Here is a 7,007-nt window from a genome sequence, read left to right as displayed (position 1 = left end):
CCAGTGGCCCTCCCTAGTGGAGCTGTAGTTGCATAGTTTATACATATAATAACAAGCATGGTTGTTTTTTGTTTTCTTAAACAACAGAAATTTATCGTGTCACAGTTCTGAAGACCAGAAGTTCAAGATCAAGGTATGCATCAGAGTTGGCTCCTTCCAAGGGGTCTGCAAGCATAGTTTAAAGACCCTTAATCCAGCAGCTGGTGACAGAGGAAAGCTGTCTGAGGGCCACAGTCCACTGAGCGCGGAGCCTTTGAAAAGGTTTCTAGCCGCCATTGGGTCCAAAGAACAAACACCATTTTAACCAAGTTATCAAAGTTAACATCACCAGTGATGACACACAATGACACGGTCTTCCTGGACTGGGCATATCACTTCTGTGGTGCTCTTGCCAAAAAAACAAACAAAACAACCAAACCCAAACCAAACACAACAACAAAAACCCCAAACCAAACAAAAACCCACGAACCACAAAACGAAAACGAAAACATAACCCGAATCCTGTTCTTCCACCCTTCCCTCGAGAGGAAACATCAGACTGAAACGAAAGGACATTCTGCACAGCGACCGGCGGCACTCTCCACACCTGTGTGAGAGACAGGCCGTGGCCCAGGAGCCGTCCCACAGTAAAGAGACCGAGGCGACGTGACCGGAGCGTGCGGTGCAGGGTTCTGGATGGGACTGTGGAACCGAAAAGGCATCAGAGGGGCAACTGGTGACGTGCTCAGGGCTGTGGAGGAGTCCACAGTATTACACCCGCGTTAACGTGCCGGCTTTGACCTTGGCCCTGGGGTTACACACGACGTTCGTATGTAGGAAAGCTGGCTGAAGGGGTACGGAAATCCCTTGTACGACTCGGGCAAGATTTTTGAGAGGCTGAATGTATTTCGGCTCAGAGGAAAAGTCTGCAGCATCACGGAGAGCCGGCCGGAAGGCCGCGCGGGGCGGGGGGGGCTCTCGGGCCGCGGGGGGAGGGGAGGCGTCGGGCGGCGGCTCCGCACTTCCGAGCAGCGCGCGCCCGGCCCGCAGCGCCGTCATGCCGCGCGCCGCGCCGCCCGCTCTCCTGCTGCCGCTGCTGGGCTTCGCCGCCGCCGCCGCCGCCGCCGCCGCGGGTAAGCCGGCCCCCTGCCTCGCCCCCTCCTCGGCCTGGGAACCCCGGGCCCGGAGCGGCCGCTTCCAGCCCGCGCCCGGCGGAGACCCTCCCGCCCCGCCGCGGCCGAGGGCTGCGTCCCGACGGGCCCGGGGCGCTCGCCGGCACGCCCACCGCCTGTGCCCCCGAGCGCCCCGGGGTCTGCTCGTGCCCCCTCTCCTCCGCGTCCGGTGGGTTCCGAGAGAGCGGCCCCAGGGAGGGGGTCGCCGGGGACCCGAGATCGCCGTCCGTCTCCCACCGCGTCCACATCCTCGCGCGGACCCCCGCTCGCGGGCAGGGGTCCCCACGCGCGGGCTGATTGACAGGAGAGCGGAAGGACCCCGAGTCACAGGATGAGCCCAGTGTCAGGGTCATGTGGGGCTGAAAGGAGAAGAGGGGAAGCTGGCTGCGGAGACTTCCCCCGGCCCGTGCGGCGGGGGCGGGGGAGGAAGCGGCCCCTCTTTTGCGCTCAGCACGGTTTGTCCAGTTGGTGGGTGTTCAAGTTGTCGAAACAGGGAGACAGTTCAGCCGGATAACCCCTGAGCGGAAGTGGGATGAGAACAAGCGAGGCTTGGATTCCACTTCAGTCGTGTGCTTTAGAAAATCTAAATTTAAAAGTCCAGTCTGCTGTTGAGCAAGTGACATCTGAAAAATTATTCTTGATTAGTCAGTCATTTCCCAAATGAGGAAAATAGACATTTCTCTTGAATATGTTTTGTGTTTTGTTTTTTGAACAAGTTTCTCTTGCAAGCATGTCACAAATGTTGATGGGGGAAAACTCTGGGGAAAGACTTCCATCCAAACCCACTATTGATTGAACAATTCCAGGAATTAAGGAGCAAAATAAACAAGGACCAAGTGAGTACTTGCGTGGGTTTGAATAAAGTGATTATGCAAGAGTTTGGCTTTTCTCTTGCCCCTGAATTTCACTGCTCTTTTATAAATGCCTGCTGGAAGCCTGCTGACAGGCAGGAACATATTAAAGGATCTCACTGTTGGAGGCAGCAGTAGGGTAAACCGCTCAGAACTTGCTTACAAACTCAAAGCTCCTATCCTGACACCTTTTGTCAACCAGCATTTATGACCAGTTATGCCATCTGCTGCCTGTGGAGGAGCAGAAACAAGAGTTTCACACTGTTGAGACTGAGCACATTAGGTTTATCCAAAACAAGGCTGGACTAGAGATTCTGCCAAGCCTTCCTTATGCACGCCCTCATTATGTTTGCCAGGAACATCCAAACACCCAGTTAAGCCACCCTCTGGGTTGCCATGCCTTCATATGTCAGGCTAAGTAAAAAAAATATTTTTCTTGTCAGATATTTGTTAAAGTTCGTTTCTAGATTTTGATATCTCTCTTCTTCAGAGAAGCTGTTTGGATCAGCAATAGAGGACAGGCTGTTACCCACTTGGGTTCTTGGGCTCCCTAATAGAAATTGATGAGGCATTCCTGCAAGGCTTTATGGGACTCCTGCTGCAGCGGGAGGGAGGGAGAACAAGTAACAGGTGCCTTTGCTTGCTCCCTAAATGGGGCTGGCTGGTCCCTTAAATGGGGTGAGGGTGGGGGTCTTCGTGGGTGGCTGGAGAGGTGGCTCAGGTGGGCTGCCCGCCCCCTGGGTGGTGCTGTGTGCAGGGATCAGGCGAAGTGCCCCACTTTTGCTCCTGATAGCTCAGAAGCGGCCAGTTGGGTTTTGATCTTTTTGTATCTTGTGGCTCATGATTTGCCCCAGGTGCCCCCGAGTGCAGTTATTTTTAGTCTCTTGTAGTTTCTTTGTATTCTGTTTCTGGAGGCGCCCGTTTGTACAGGTGCAAGCACTGCAGCAAAGGGTCCCAGGTCCAAGGTCCCAGCCTGTCTCCAAACTATGGTTGGAAAGTTTTGTTCTTTTTCCTTTTATAAGTCCAGTATGGTTAAATAGACTTTTCAAGAGCTGAAGAAGTGCTTGTTGAATAAATTAATGCTGTTAATTAATCAGCTTCTCTCAGGAGGTTTTTAAGGATTAATTTCGAAGGAGCATGAGCTTTGGAGTTAGGTACGGACTGTGTGGCCTTGATCGAATGGCCCAACTCACTGCATTTCAGTAAAATGGAGATAATACCCATAGGACTATCATGAATATTCAGTGGGAACTCGGTGTCCAGCACCTATTCCAGGCATGGTGAATCTTGGTTTCCCCTTTGTTCCCTTCACACGAAATGAAGGGTAATTATTGCAATTAGAAAATGTCACGAGTGCCGCTGTGTGTGCTGGATGTGTGTGGTTACTGAGCACATTCCCATACGTGTTGATAACATCGAGCTGAAAAACTGTGTCTCTGTTGTATCGTAACACTTCACAAATCTATCCAGACAAGAGCAGGAATCATACTTGGCTTTGAACTAAGTCAAGACAGAGCTTTTCAAGGTTATCGTGGAATTTGCTGAATGGCAAGATCTTAACAGAAGAGCTCCTGTGATGTGACATAAAGTATAAATGTAATATTGAAATGGAAATTATTGTTATTGTTTCCTGTTGTTTTGGAGTTTATTAGTGTAAATGATCTTATGTTGTTCTTAGCTGTTATCTTGAAAAATCACAATGAACGAAACATTCTTCAAATTCCTGAGTAAGGTTCCATGGCATCTCTTTTAAAAAGATCTTCTGTAACGGCACTTTTTGTACGTAGTAAATGATCGGTGTATGTTTCCTGGGTCAGTGATTTCCTGTGGGCAGCATGAATATAAGAGAACATCAGCATGTTAGAGTAAACCCCATTCTGTGGCCATTACGTGGATCTGAATCTAGGTTACTAATTTTGAATTACCATAGCCTACAAGCCCCTGCCTTCTTCCCTGACATCACCTCTTACCACCCATCCTGCCATTCACTCTGTTCATCCACACTGACCTCTGGGGGACTCAGCCACCTTCTGGCTCTTCTGCCCAGACCACCCCCCCTTCCCCAGTCCGTGGCATGGCTGCCCCCTCCCAGATCAGATCTCTGTTTACATTCCTCTCCTCAGGCCTTCCCTGAACACCCCACCTTCTCTATCACGTCCCCATGTTTTCTCTTCTTCAGAGCATTGAATTCTCAGAATAAATCTTGTTTATTCACTGACTTCTTGTTTTTCACTCCCCTTACCAGAGAAGCTCCATAACAGCAGAAACTTTACTGTCTTGTGGATTTTTGTTTTGCTTTAAAATGTGTCTCTGTGCTTTATTCTAATTTATAATAAAAGGACAAAAATTTAGATGAATGATTTAAAAAGTAGGGGGGATAGTGGGATTGTAATGTCTTTCAAATTATTTTTACTTCTGCGCATGAGCTCATCTCATAATTGAATTCAAAACATTACATCACCTTAATCTATTGATGTGACTTTTTCTGACCTCTGTGGATGGCACAGTGATGTTTCAGGGGAACTATTTCAGATTGTAAAATTTTAAATGTTAATAAGTGTTTATTTTTCTTCCAATGAAAAAGTGAAATTGTAATTAGGTATTCTCCAAGGACTTATTTCATCGTTGAGAAGCTTTTAAAAATGTGCTTATGTGCTGAAAATTAGTTTTGCAACAGGGTTGTCCACAATTTTTTATTATACATATCAAGTATTTGAGATTATTTTAGATTTGGAGGACACATCTTGAGATTGCATCTATAAGAAAATGGACCAGTAGTGCCCAGTGAGAAAGATGTAGAAAAACACTGGCACCCTCACTCTATGAATAAAAGTCATGACAGCTTTTCTGAAAAGGGACTTGAAGGGAGAAGATGGTGGTGGACATCTTGGAAGCTAGGTTGGGTGATGTGGTGAGGGGACAGAGTGTCCAAGTGGCTGAATTTCCTTGCAGTTAAGGGAAATCTTGCAGCCCAGGCCCTCTGGATCATCAGGGGCCTGGAACACCATATCCTCCTCCATGCTTAATACAGGTAATAACCAGAGCCTCTTTCTTCCTTTGCGTCTGCCACAGTTGCCCTTGTGGAAGGTAAGTGACTGACTCATATGTTAATGGCGGAGGGGCAAAGGTCTTCTTATTGACAAGGAAAAAAAATACAATCTTGCCTCCTTTATTAACATTTAGAATCAGTATGTCCCAAAGATCACTTCCTCTTATGCTGTGCCTGGTTCTTTAAAAAATTAATTACAAGGGAACAGAGAGTTACATTAGAACTGACTGGTAATGCATACTATTCCTGTGGCTATACCATTTTATTCTTTTAGCACATGATAATTTTAAGCAGAGGATCTAGTTGGAAACTTTTGGAGTTAAGTACAAGCTTTTTAAATTTTCATCAGGCTCCTAAATTTCTGCATATATTAAATCAATGGAATTATAAAATTATACAATCCATGAAGAGTCATTTAGATGCATTACTAATAACAACCTATCTTTCAGGAGCTGTGAAGAAGCAAGAGTAACAGAAAAGCACTTTGGAGAGAGCATTGTGGGCAGGATTTTTTTTTTTTTTTTTTGAGAAGTATATTTATTGAAATATATTTTCTAGAAATCATTGCAAAACCTGTAAGTGAAAACTTACGGCAGTAGTTTGGGGAGGCAGGTTTTTCATTGTAACGGGATTATGGCAAAGATGCTTAGCGTTGCAAAACACTAGTTTAGCCTTTCTGCTGCGAAAGGGGGTGAACCTCAGTAAGTTCGCTCACAGGAGGTATCAGCCTCTATTTGAGCACTCTTCTTCTCAAAATAAAAATGTATCTCTTGAGTAGTGCTTAAAGCTTGTTTCTGGGGCACACACTCTGGTAGCATGAGAAGAAGTGTTCAGTGCTACATTAACTGGAGTTATTGCTAATGCTGAAATGAGCCTAAGGCAAAGGCAGTTGAAAGTTTTAAGGATGTGAAGTTCACAGGTTTTCCACTTTTCTGCCTATAGCTTCTTGTTTTTATTTTTGGTTTTTTATTTTTTGGTCTTATCACGTATTGCTTATCTCATTATTCAACAAGCGTCTTTGTCAGTCAGTTATCATCACACTCACTCCCATCTCAGAGGCCTGTGTGACCTAGATAACCACTTGGCTCTTTTCCTTCAGCTCCTTCAGGTCTCTTTTATACATGTCACCTTTATAATCAGATCTTTCTTGGACACCTTTCTAAAACTTCAATCCCAGCCCCCACCCTGCACTTAGGATCTTGCATATCTTACCTGTGGTTGCTGGCCTCCAAGATGGCCCTAATGATTCTTGCCTTCTGGTGTTCATACTCTTTACTGAATAGGGCTGACCTGTGTCCTGTGTAACCAATAGGATACCGTGGGAATAATGGAGAGTGACTCCCAAGGCTGGATTGCAAAAGACATCGCACTTCCTCCTTGTTCTCATTTGAATCACTGGCGCTTAGGGAGGCCACCTGCCATGTCGTAAGGACCCTCGAGCTGCCCTGTGGAGAAGTCCACACGGTGAGGAACTGAGGCCTCCTGCCCACACCCAGCACCAGCTCAGTTGGTGGCTGATCCTTCAGCCCCAGTTCACTTTTCAGATAGATGAGGCCCTGACTGAAACTTTATGAGAGATGCCAAACCCAAATCACCCAGCTAAGCAGCTGCTTGTGAATTCCTGATCCAAAGAAATTGTGTGAGATAATAAAGGTTTTTATTGTCTTAAGTTGCTAATTTGTTACATAGCAATAGATTGCTAATGTACTATCTAAATAAAACAGCATCGAACATTATTTTACCTGTTTCTCTTGCCTTTTTGTATCTGTCTCAACTAGAATATAAACTCCAGGATGGCAGGATTTTTGTTCCTTTTTGTTCACTGTGGAATCCCTAGCACCTAAAACAACTTTCTCACAACAACCCCCCGACATAGGTACTTTTATTATCCCCATTTAACAAACAGGGAAATTGGAGCACAGTTAAGGTTAAGTAACATACCCGAGGTCATGTAGT

The 7,007-nt window shown here is 46.3% G+C and overlaps 1 protein-coding gene across 4 annotated transcripts in view; it reads left to right on the top strand.

Moving 5' to 3' along the window:
* Window positions 1–1,042: 1,042 nt before the first annotated feature.
* The window catches only part of CD302 (CD302 molecule), a 28,143-nt gene continuing 22,178 nt past the window's right edge, over window positions 1,043–7,007 (top strand). Inside the window, exons 1-2 of one of the 4 annotated variants that reach the window (XM_057745103.1) lie at window positions 1,101–1,112; window positions 1,868–1,987. The gene's annotated coding sequence lies outside the window, so the exon portion shown is untranslated. Of the gene's footprint in view, window positions 1,113–1,133; window positions 1,988–3,501; window positions 6,516–7,007 lie in introns of those variants that run through there. The other 3 variants (XM_057745105.1, XM_057745101.1, XM_057745104.1) reach the window with 3 other exon arrangements.

Source organism: Hippopotamus amphibius, chromosome 8 (genome assembly GCF_030028045.1).
Source record: "Hippopotamus amphibius kiboko isolate mHipAmp2 chromosome 8, mHipAmp2.hap2, whole genome shotgun sequence".
NCBI lineage: Eukaryota > Metazoa > Chordata > Mammalia > Artiodactyla > Hippopotamidae > Hippopotamus > Hippopotamus amphibius.
This window is presented reverse-complemented; position numbering and strand designations above follow the sequence as displayed.